Source organism: Tenrec ecaudatus, chromosome 2 (assembly GCF_050624435.1).
Source record: "Tenrec ecaudatus isolate mTenEca1 chromosome 2, mTenEca1.hap1, whole genome shotgun sequence".
Taxonomy (NCBI): domain Eukaryota; kingdom Metazoa; phylum Chordata; class Mammalia; order Afrosoricida; family Tenrecidae; genus Tenrec; species Tenrec ecaudatus.
The window spans coordinates 31,313,998-31,326,691 of NC_134531.1; the positions used below are offsets into that span (position 1 = coordinate 31,313,998).

General features: G+C 45.2%; 1 pseudogene; it reads right to left on the reverse strand.

Moving 5' to 3' along the window:
• Window positions 1-6,407: 6,407 nt before the first annotated feature.
• Window positions 6,408-6,734, reverse strand: LOC142440736 (cytochrome c oxidase assembly protein COX19 pseudogene; annotated as a pseudogene).
• Between the last annotated feature and the right edge of the window lie 5,960 nt (window positions 6,735-12,694).

A 12,694-nucleotide genomic window follows, 5' to 3' on the forward strand; every position in this document is an offset into this window, starting at 1 on the left:
GGGACTTGATTATGAAACCAGGCCTTGGAGAGCTCTCTTACTAGCGGCTCTTCTGTGTAGGTATGCTGTTTTGTATTTTTACATGGCTTTTAAAAACATATTTCGCAGTGATTCTAAAGGTGTGTAATTGGGCAAAAAAGTCCTCTTGTCCTAGTATTTAGCCTACATCAAATAATAGTAGCAAATGTTCAAAATGTATTTTAGGTCATGCTGCTGCCTTTTGCCTTTTCGGGAATATGTATGTGTACTTTAGTAGATTTGTAAAACATTTCTAGCATACAGGAAGAGCTGTTCTAACACAACTTTAATTTTGGTATAGGTGAAGAAATAATGGAACTTCTTAGGTTTACATGAATTTAGGGGGTATACATTGTGAAGTAATTTGCTAGTACAGAGATGGTGCTGAAATCAATTACCTAGGTATTTTGTAGCCATATTTAGCTTTTATATTGATAAACCCTTTAAATAAGAAATATTTGGCAGAATTTGTTAAGCTGGTTGTTAAATTCATTTAAACACATGACAATATACATAACCTGTCTTTTGGTGTGTATGTTGGAAAAAGATGAAAACTTGGGTAAAGAAATTGTACTGAAAAGATGTGAGATAAATTTCCTTTTAAACTGATTGGTTGAGTTCTTCCAAGAAGAAAGGTTGGCATTTTAAGATTGAGGGGTCTATAGTGAATGAAGGGGGAAGTGCAGAGTGGAGACCCAAAGCCCATTTGGCCACTGGAGATCCCCTCACAGAGGGGTTTAGGGAGGAGTCAGGGTGCGATGTAGTACCGATGAAGAATACAGCTTTCCCCCAGATCCTGGATTCTTCATCCCCCCAACTACCATGATCCGAATTCTACCTTGCAAGACTGGATAGAGCAGAAGGTGTACACTGGTGCATATGGGAGCTGGAGGCACAGGGAATTCAGGGCGGATGATCCCTTCAGGACCAGGGGTGTGAGGGGCGATACTGGGAGAGTAGAGGGTGAGTAGGTAGGAAAGGGGGAACCGGTTACAAGGATCTACATGTGACCATCTCCCTGGGAGACAGCAGAGAAGGGGGGGTGAAGGGAGACTCCGGACAGGGAAATATATGACAAAATAACAATCTATAAATTATCAAGGGCTCATGAGAGAGCGGGGAGGGAGGGAAAAAAAGAGGACCTCATGCAAAGGGCTTAAGTGGAGAGCAAATGCTTTGAAAATGATGAGGGCAATGAATGTACAGATGTGCTTTATACAATTGATGTATGTATATGTATGGATTGTGATAAGTTGTATGAGCCCCTAATTGTTATAAAAAAAAAAGGACAAACCAATTGGAAATTAAAAAAAAAGATTGAGGGGTCTGACCCGGTAATGCCAATGTGAATTTCATTAGTGTCATACTCAATGACTCGTTTCTGAATATGCACAGTAAGGGGCTCTTTGTCTTCTAAAGTAGGAACACCCTGAGCCTGGTTTCTACTGCTCTTGCATTTTATTGAAGATGATCAAAAACTTTGTAATTTGTTTATTCTCTTTGCTTCATAAATGCCTAAGGACTTTTGAAGAATACCTCCTACCTCATTAGCTAGTCAAATGTGGTAGCCAACCTATTGGATATGCTTAGAAAAATGACAGGGAAAACACTGAGGGAAAGGACATCGTTGGTATTGCAGGGAGGAGGGAGAATTGGATAGTCTAGCCGTTTAAGTGTTCTGACAGTTGTGTGAAAGAGAAAGTTGACAGTTGCAAAATTGCAAATTTAGTTATTTTTAAAATGTGCTATTTAGGTATTTTTCCTGAAGTTCATTTTCTATGGAAATTAGTGAAACCTCAGAAGTTTTGAAAAAAAAGTATTTTTCCAGGTGAATTCTAGGGACAAACCCTCCATACTCTGTAACTCTGTACTCGTGGACTGCCTGTACGCTTTGGTTCATTTTCCATGACGATGTCCAATGAGTATACTACGTCATCTGTGAATATTTTAAATGCTGAAATAAAAATAAATGCTCTGTGTGCCTACAGTTTCACACACCTGAAGACAATTGGCTGTTCCCTGTTGAGCTCAAGTTCTAGTAGCAAATCAAAATGGCGTTCTGTGAGTGCTTGGCATGTGGACTGGACGAGTCTCAGTGCGGCCTTTTGAGTGCCTCGGGGCCTGGGTAGTGTGGGCCTCTCTTTCCATGGATCTGGTTCAGGTGGAAAAGTGGAAATACTTCGGTTTGCATGGCCGCCTCCTTTTTTTTTTTTTCACCTGTTGCACCCGGTGGTGTTGAGTTGAGCCGAGCCACTGGGCGCTTTCTGTAAGGTCAGCAATTCCAACCCACCAGCCTCTGTTCCTGTAAAGATTTGGGGAACAGTCTGGGAAACTACATAATAGGATCTTAATAGTCAGAACTTAATGGGTGGCAGTGGGTAATACAAAATGCTTTGTGATCAGAATTCCCTTTGTGCATTTTAACTGTATAAGGAATTTTTCAAGCATATGAAAAGTAGTTTTGTCCTCTGATTAGTCCTTTGGCTGGTGGAAGTCTCATTGTTTCAAATTCCTCAAGTAGGAAAGTGTAACAGGGATAGAACGGTTCATAGAAAATTATGATGACTCTTTTTTAAGATTTGTGAACTCATCACAATTTCAGAATGTTATACTCTGGTAGCCTCCCGTCCTCCCTTGCCCCACCCTGTCCAGGTAGTTTCTAGATTGACCTGTTCTAGATTGGCCTTAACGGGAAATTACAACACAATCATACAAATTCCTACCAAACAAACACAATACCAATGACTAGACAAAATGGAAAAACCTCAATCAGAAAAAAAAACCAACTTAAAAAAATCATTTTATTGGGGGCTTGAACAATTCTTACCACAACCCATACATTTATCCATTGTGCCAAGCACATTTGTAAATTTGTTGCCGTCATAATTTTCAAAACATTTTCTTTATACTTGAGCCCTTTGTGTCAGCTCCTCATTTTTCCCCTCCCTTCCCCTCCCTCACAAACCCTTGATAAATTGTTTTTTCGTGTCTTAGACCGACGGATGTCTCCCTTCACCCACTATTCTGTTGTCCGTCCTCCAGGGAGGGGGTTATATGTATATCATTGTGATCAGTCCCCCCGTTCTCCCCTTACCTTTCCCTTATCCTGGTATTGCTACTCATTACTGATCTTGAGGGGTTGATCTGTCCTGGATTCCCTGTATTTCCAGCTCTGCTCTGTACCAGCCTTGTGATCCAAGTACACATGCTCTGGTCTAGCCAGATTTGTAAGGTAGAATTGGGATCATGGTAGCTGAGCGGTAAGAAGCATTAAAGAACTCGAGGGAGGTTGTATGTTTCATCGGTGCTATACTGCACCCTGACTGACTCATCTCCCTGGGACCCTTCTGTAAAGGGATGCCCAGTTGCCTACAGGGGGACTTTGGGTCTCCACACTCCCCCTCATTCACAATGATACTGATTTTTTTTTGTTCTGGGTCTTTGATGCCTGATACCTGATCCTGTCAACACCTCGTAATCACACAGGTTGGTGTGCTTCTTCCATGTGGGCTTTGTTGCTTCTCAGTTAGACGGCCACTTGTGTATCTTCAAGCCTTTTAAGACCCCAGACGCTATATCTTTTGATAGCCAGGCACCATCAGCTCAGAAACAACTTTAAAATGGTCCACAAGGGAGAACAAATGACATTTTACCCTGACTGCATCCATCTGCCATGATCAGCTTCACAATGCCGATAGCACGGCTCTTCGCGTTCCTGGCCTGTGATCAGAGGATTCACTAGAAGCTCATCCCCGTGTGGGGACCCTGCAAATGCGTTTAGGCACCTAATGTCATCCAGAGCATTCTGCAAACTTGAGAGCTCATACTATTGACTCCTGAGGACTTGGGTTTTGATAGTTACAGTTCTTGGATCACAAGGCTGGTGTGCAGCTTCCATGTAGATGTAGCTGACACCCCACTGAGACGGCTGCTTGTTTTAAGGAAAGTCTTTTAGATCCCAGACGTTATTTTAATAACTAGCCACTGATTTCTTCACACAGTGCGGGTTGGAAAGAGATTTGAAAATTATGAAGCAACTTTAAAACTCCAAGGAGTTAAAATAAGTTCCCTTAAAGCTTCCATACCATTTGCTAGACAGATCTTGCTACAGTGAACCTTTGCCTCCACCTACCTCACCACCCATGCATTACAGAAGTGAAACTCAACCCTGCTTTTTTACCCACATCAGTCCTGGCTTTGCAGCAACAATGCCTTTCTGGCTTGATAGAGTCAGTTTCCTGCTGGATAACTCATTTAAGAAATTATTTAGACCACTATTTCAGTGAAGAAAAAAGTTCCTGAATTCCAACAGCCTCCAAAAGCCAAACTGCCATGAGTTGATTGCTACTCATGGACCTTGTAGTCTCCATTCGGATTTGAAAGGACTAGTGCAGTAAAACCTGTGAAGGCTTGTACCATATGAGTACAAGGCTGCTTACTGTGAGCGGGTGTCTTGGAGAAGGATGGTGTCAAGTTCCAGTTTTTCCAGATGCTGAAAAAGCCCAGGTGTTCCAATGGATCCTCTTTCCAAATTCGCTTGTAAAGGAGTACAAAGAATTCCCATGTACCATTCACCTTTGTCAGCTGTTCAAAATGTCTGAATTAGAAGGATCCTGGACAACCATCTCCTTCAGTTTGGCACAGTTCCTTCATGTTTTCATGACTGATGTTCCCGTGTGGGTAATTGGTGAGGTCGACAAGGGTGGAGTTGAAGTATTGAGATGCGAAGTTTTAGCTCCTTGGTTTTGAAGGATAAAGAAATGTGCTGCTGGTGGAAGAAGCGGGTGGAATTGTGTGACTGACCCAGGCAACATCCGAGGGTGTCTTCTAGGAGGCTGTCCACAGAGACACCATTGGCTATGATCTGATTGACAGGCCAGACTCCACCCCTTCAGTTGGCGGGAGATGATGTAACTGCTACCGCAAGTGCCTGCAGTGCTTCAGCTGTTGAACCATTTCAGTTGGTGTTCCATTAACTCCTGGAGCTTTAGATTCCTGTTTCCAGTGCACCTTGGACTTCTTCCTTTGGTACCATTAGGTCTTGATCAAAGGTGCTACCTCTTTAAATGGTTGCATACTGATCGACTAGTTCTTGTTGATACAGTGACTGAGTATTTCCATCTTTTGATATTTCCTGCATTACAAAACATTTTGCCCATAGGATCTTTCAGTATTGTAACATGAGGCTTGAATTTCTTCAGATTTTTTTTCAGTTTAAGATGTGCTGAATATATTCTCCCTTTTTGGTTTTCTAAATGGAGGTCTTTTAACCAAATATATAAATTACCTATATCTATATATTCTCAATACCAAAGAGAATCAAAGCCATCAGGAGAAACACTATTGGTAACTAAGGTAACTATTTCTGTTCCACTGTACTCCGACAGCATATTCAGCATCCAAGCTTGATTGCTACATGGCCAATACATGGCCAATACAAAACATGGTTCGAGTTAGATGGGGAGATAAAGTTTCTGAGGATCTGAAAGGTAGTGGGAAATGGTGACAACTTTGAAGAATGGCCTGTGGAGCAGGTTGAGTAAACCAGCCTCGCTGCCAGAGTTGATTCCAACTCCTAGTGACCGGATAAGACAGAGAAGAACTGCCCCTTTTAATCTCCAAGACTGAAGACCTGCATAGGAGTAGAAAGCCTCATCTTTCTCCTTTGGAGTGGCTGGTGGGTTTGAGCCACTGACCTTGTGGTGAGCAGCTCAGTGTGTAGCCCATTAGCCATGAAGGCTCCTTAGGAGCAAGTAGATGAGCTGGAAATGAAAGACACCTGATTGTAAGTCACAGGTATGAAGCCTTGACAATCCTTTACATGTTTCTTGGTCATAGCCTCTGATTCTTGCTGTCTGCTGCACTGGAGCAAAAGCCTATATAAGGGAGGAGTGCATGGGGAGGCAAGGGCATTCAAACTTGCCAAAGTGTTCCCGATAAGCAGGAGTTTGTCCCCTCCCAGTGGATATAAAGGAATGAATCTCTCTGGGGGAATTTCTTTTTCTTTTTTTCCCGGTCAACCCTTTTATTCGACAGGTGTGGGGGGGGGGAGGGCTCAAGCTGGTGAAGGGGGTTCTAGGCCAGCCCAGAGGGCAGGAGTCCAGGGCACTGTCAGAGTAGACCAAGGAGTGCCAAGTGGACCACCATGCTGGCTGCAGAGGCAGCTAGCCCAGTGAGTGCGGCTAGCCATGTGCAGTGTGACGGGCAAGGCCGGGAAACTGGGTGGCACGGAGCAGGGGTGGAGCAAGGGTGGACTGGGGGCATTGGATACAAGAGGGAGGTGGGCCAGGAGGGGTGGTCTGGAAGAGAAGCACCCGCCCCTAGGGCCAAGAGGAACAGCTATCACGTGGTGAGTTTGTCACCTGCAGCCCAGGTGAGCGTGCCCTGGGGCAGGCCTCACGGCTGTGCAGGGTGTAGCATGGTGCACACCACCTTGTCAACATCTGTCCTGTGTGGCTGGTTCCTCAGCCATCAGGTCTCGGAAGCCCAGCTTCTCCAGAGGCTCTGGGGCCATCAGCTGCCTCTCCATTCGGCACTCTAAGTAGTCTTTGGACTCGCTTCTGCACCGGGCATTTTCAAAGTGACTGTCCCGGAGGCACTCCATGAACTTCTCTTGGAAGCGCTTGCACTCGCCTAAATGGTCCAGTGGGAAGCTGCCCTTGTCCGGGGCCGCGGCTGGAAGCTCTCTTGGTCCCGAAGTTCACGGCCATGGACATGATTGCTTGGGAGCTGGGAAAGCGACCGGAATTTCAACATAGGTTGCAAGCAACATGAGAGCGCATTAGGGTTGGATTTTCACACCCCAAAATTGGAAGATTTGGCTTATTTCATTTGTGCATCGTCACAGAATCCAGACTATTCCCGTGAGCAGCTCTGCTCCAACACAAGTGGTAGGACGTGCCATGGGTTGCCTAGCAACATTATGCTGGGAGGGTGTTTTTCTCCTGACTGCGGCTCGTATTTATGTGAGTCACCGGCATGTGGCCACTTCAGTCTGATCTGTGGACTGATTTCAGCCAGTTATTTTCCAGAATTTTATTCTGCCACTTTATTGCTTCAGTTGGTTCAGAGGAGCAGCCCTGGTGGCGTAGTGCTTACTTGTTGGGCTGCTTACCACAAGGTCAGCAGTTCAAAACTGCCAATCACCCTGCAGGAGAAAGACAAGGCATCCTACTCCCATAAAGAGTTGATGTCTCAGAAACCCACAGAGTCCTGTAAGGGTCACTATGAGTTGTAATCAGCTCGATCGCAGTGAGGTTTTGTAACACACTGGCCTCAAACCAAACTCACTGATTCATTTGACCCTTCAGGACAGAGTAGAACTTCCTCATAGAGTTATAAAGGCTGCAAATCTTTATTTTTTAAAAATAAATAATTTTATTGGAGGCTATTAGAACTCTTATAACAACGCATACATCAATTATATCAAACACATTTGTACATATGTTGCCATCATTTCCCATTTTCTTTATACTTGGTATCAGCTTATTTTTCTCCTCCCTCCCCTACCCTCTCACCCTCGTGAACCCTTGATAATTTATAAATTATTTTTATTTTCATATTTTGCACCATCTACTTGTTGCCCGTCACCTACTTTCTGTTGTTTTGACCCCCTGTGTGTATGTGTGTGGGGTGATGGTGGTGGTGGTTGTATGTCGATCATTGCAGTCGGTTCTCCCTTTCTCCCCCTTTTCCACCTACTTAACCCCTGTCCTCATGGTATTGTTACTCAATATTGGTCTGGAGGGGTATATCTGTCCTGGATTCTGTGTGTCGAGAGCTCTTTTCTGTACCAGTATACATACTCTCGTCTAGCCAGATATATAAGATAGAACTGGGGTCATAATAACGGGGGTGGGGGAGTAAGCATTAAAGAACTGGGGAGTAAGCATTAAAGAACTAGAGGAATGTATGTTTTTTGTGTGTGTGTGTGTGTATGTTTCCTTGGTGCTATACTGCACCCTGGAAGTCTGCAAATCTTTACAGAAGCGAATTGCTACAGATTTCTTCCACAGCATCTGGTGGGTTCAAACTTCTGACATTTGGGTTTGTAGTATAGTACTTTAACCACTGTACCACCAAGGCTCCTTGAAAACTTGGCTGACTTCCTTTATCCTATGGCCTGGGTGTAGCTGCAGGAGCCTCTGGTGGCACTATGCTTCTGTGCTTGACTTACTGTTAAACTCACTGGGTTGAGCCCACCATCTGCTCATGGGAGAGAAGCCCTGGCGATCCTCACTGGTGATGATCGGGACAGTTGCACGCTGTCATCTAGGGCTCTCAGGAGGGGCAGCAGCTCAGTGGCAAACACCATCTGACTGTTACCGCACAAAGGGATTTTAAATAGTCTTCTTGGCAGCAGCAGTTGTAATAGCTTTGATGTCTAGGTTTCTGTTCCTTTAGGAAGCCTATCCACAGTCTGGTTGTACCGGGGGTTAGGTCTTAGACTACTAACTTCAAGGTTGGCAGTTCAAACCTACCAGTCACTCTGTGGGAGAAAACTGAGGCTGCCTGTTTCCTGTAATTATTGACAGTCTTAGAAACCCTATGTAAGATTGTCATGAGTTGGAATATATTTGGTTTGATGACAGTGGGTTTAGCAAAACAGGTATATGAAAATGCATATCTTCAGACATATCAGCATCAATATTTACGAACGTCCATTACAAATGACACGGAATGACTATGTGTGGATCTGCTAAATACAGAAGGTATGACAGTGTTGCCTGTTTACACTGGAAGTATTTGTATTGTAAAAAATACTCCTAATCTTATAATTTGGCAACTGGCAGTGTGCCGTACAAGCAAAGCCGAGGAGAAGATCCTTGGGCACCACCTAGTGGCTCTCTAGGTACTGTCAAAAGTGACACACACCCGCCCCCCGTCAGACTCCTTGCGGCATCGAATAACATTTTAATAAATATAGTTGGATCCAGCAAAACAGAAAAAGAACATACAAGCTGTACATATCATTCGCTGCAAGTGAAAGCAAGCGCAAACAAAAAGCATGAACTAGGACTCCCCATCTCCAATTCCTATAAGCACGGCGAGGCTTCACCTCCTGTACTGTGGACGTGTGAGCAGCAGAGACCAGTCCGTGCAAAGGGACATCCTGCGCAGTGAAGGAGAGAACCGTGAAGAAGAGGAAGACCCCTAGGGAGATGGACTGGCACAGTGCTGGCTGTGACAGCAGCTCAAACAGCAGCGGTGGTGCGAGCGGGGCAGCATTGGGCAGCGCTTCCCTCGTAAGTCCGTAGGCCCTTATCAACAGAACGGTTTTAGGCAAGCGTCGTGTATATCAATCTCTGGAGTTGGTAGTGAGGTAAGTGAGCGTGTTTCTTGCTTGTTGATAAATGCCCCGCACACTGACTCTCCGAGAGCTTCCGGCAGAGGACCTCCTCTTAGGGCCGGGAGCTTTGTGTTGGCAACGCTGCACTAGAGCTGCCCTATCTCCCTACGCCCATCCTGCTTCAAGGTGCGCCCGAGAAAGCCGTTACCTGCGCTCTGTGAATTCTGAGTCCTTCTAGCAAATTGTTGAACAGCGGCAAGGAGTACAGGTACGCCTGGTTTAATTGCTCTTATCTCTTACAGATTCCGCCTTTTTGTCTTTTTAAAAAAAACAAATGGCCCATCTGCAGCCTCAGTGTATGGCCTTATAAATATACCCTGTTTCCCTAAAAATAAGACAGTGTCTTATATTAATTTTTGCTCCCAAAGATGTGCTAGGTCTTATTTTCAGGGGATGTCTTATTTTTTCATGAAGGAGATTACGGTACACATTTATTGCCGAACAACAACAAAAAAATTTATTACCTGTATACAGTATGGTAGTAGTTGTCATCACAAACCAGCATAACCAGACAAACTGAATCCTACAGTATCAAGAATTTCTTGTTATTCCTACCCTTCGCGACTTACTGTCTAATTGCGAGTCAGCCACACACTGTCAGGGCAGAGCAAGCAGCAGGCGGCAGTTTGTCCTGGCAGCAGCGCGGGCTCTCTGATTAAAAGAGACCTCGCACTTCCTGTCTGCTCTGGCTGCGCCGGGGCCACCAGTGAGCTGCGTGGTGGCGCCTGCCGCTAAGGTGCGGAGCCCAGAGTTATGGTATTTTCCGGGGGCCGCCTTATATTTCAGTGAAGCAAAACTAAGTAGGTCTTATTTTCAGGGGATGTCTTACTTTTGGGGAAACACGGTATGTACATAGGCCAATACCTCTCTTTTTATGGATTAGTGTATGTACGTAAGTACATACCTCTGTTAATTTCCCTAGCTATACCTTTGCTTCCTAGAGCTTACCTCTGTTTCCTTTTGCCTCCTGTTCCACCATCACTTTCCCCCTTCTTCCACCTCTTAGTGCTTCCTCTCCGCCAGCTTGGTGTTGCTCTAATACTCACAGGATCTCCACCCCTTCCTAGAGGTTGATTTTGATTCTCTAGTTGTTCCACTGTCCATGAAGCGATCTGCTTACCACACTCTTCTCCCTGCCTCCTGCCCCCTGGATCTTCCAGAGCCATTGGCTCCATTGCCTTCTCCCCAAGCTTCCCTCCCATATCTGCCCCGTATAAGTAGACAAACCTGCAATGCCCTAGTCTGAACAACAAGAAAACATAACGGTTGAAAAAAGAAAAGGAAAGAGGAAAAAGAAAAAAATAAAGAGGAAAACCCTGAACAGGTCCAGGTCTGTTCGCTGGCCCCTTCCCTCAATACAAGAACACTCTGTTCTAACAAATTAGCATTCTGTGATGCTCACCACCCCGCCCCAACCTGCCCCTCTCCATGATCACCCACTCAAGACAAAATGGGTGCATAAGCAGATGTGGTGAAGACAGAGGATGGTGCCCGGCTATTAAAAGATAGTGTCTGAGGTCTTAAAGGCTTGAAGTTAAACAAGCAGCCATCCAACAGTAAAGCAATACGCCCACATGGAAGAAGCACACCAGCTGATGCAATTGTGAGGTGTCATTGAGACTGGGCAAGGGGCAGCTGAATATTCACAACAAACAATAAACAAAAATGCATTGGTGAGAATGGGGGTGGGGGGGTTGGAGTGAAGACCCAAAGCCCATCTGTGGCCAATAGAATATCCCCCTACCTAGGGGTCTCAGGGAGGGGATGAATCAGTCAGTGTGCAGTAGAGCATCAGTGGATCACACAATATACCGCTGATCCCTTGAGGCCTCCTCACCCCTCACTATCATGACCCCCAGTGCCGCTTCTCACACTGGACTAGATGGGAGCATGTGAATGGGTTTAGGCAAGAGAGAAAACTCGACACAGGGAACCCCAGAACAGGAATGGGAATAGCGATACCAAAAGAGTAGGGAGAAGCAGGGGAGAGGTGGAGAGGGTGCGGGCTACTGATCACAATGAATGGCACATAACCACACACCCCGCCATCCAGGGGGAAAAAACAACAAAAACCAGAGGGGAAGGGAGACAGTAGTTGGTGTGAAATTTGAAAGTCATTAACAATCTACAATCTATCCATGAGGGCCGGGGGCAAAGAGCGGGGCAGGATGGAGGGGGAAAAAATTGATTCCAAGGGCTCAATGGGAAGTAAATGTCTAGAAAAGAACGATGGAATATATGTACCAATCTGTTGGATACAATTGATGTATGGATTGTAGCAAGAGTTGTAAGAGCCCCAATAAAATCAAAACAAAACAAAAAACACACGCAAAAAAAACAAAAGGAAGGTTTGCCGCCACCCTGTAATCACACAAGTCTGCTGGTGGCATTTTCCCCAACAGCATGTGTGTGTTCATGTCTCTGATGCATTTTGGTCATTCTCGCAGTGTTTCACTTCCTCTTACTACACTATCACACACCTAATGTTGTTAGGTACCTAAGAGTCGGCTTGAGTCTTAGCGACCCCATGCACAGCAGAATGAAACACCGGAGGTCCCCGCTCCATCTTCACAGTTGTTTCTGTGCCTGAGCCCACTGAGAAAAGATCATTAGAAAAATTACGTAAAAACCAAATGCATATGAAATACAGCCCCACTCTTATATATTCTGTCCAACAGAGAATACAGTTTCAATAAACATAGATCAAACAAAACACCAAGAATATAAAAGCTACACATCATTCACTGCAAGGGAAAGCAACTGCAAACAAAATACATGAAAATAGCAATCCCACCATGGAAGTTTCTATGACGGTGAGACTTTAGCTCATGTACTCTGGACATGTGATCAGGAGAGACCCGTCCCTGCAATGCTGGAGAATTGGTGATGTCCAGAATTGGATGAAAGGGCACTGTGGAGAGAGTGGGAGATTGGGTCAGAATGAGCCAGGAAGGTACGGGGATAAGAGACCATGTGATAATGGATGCCCTGGGGGCTCAGGCTGTTGGTGACTGAGGTGAAGCTACTGTGACGTTTGCTGAGATCAACGCGGGTCAGTCCATTTCAGCCTGGTACCTCAAAGTGTGGTTCTGGGAGCAGGTGCGTCCACATGACTGGGGAGTTTGTTAGAAACGTAGAATTCAGGTCCTTCCTCAGCTTGGCTGAATCAGCCAGCACCTACAGTTTTCATGAGGTCCCCAGTGATTGATAAGTATCTCCAAGTTTGAAAAGCACTACTTTTGGGTGGTGTGGGGATACCGTTTGCTATGATTGTGCTCCTGGTTGACTGCTAGTGTCAATCACCTACATGGTAGTTCTGTGAGCAGA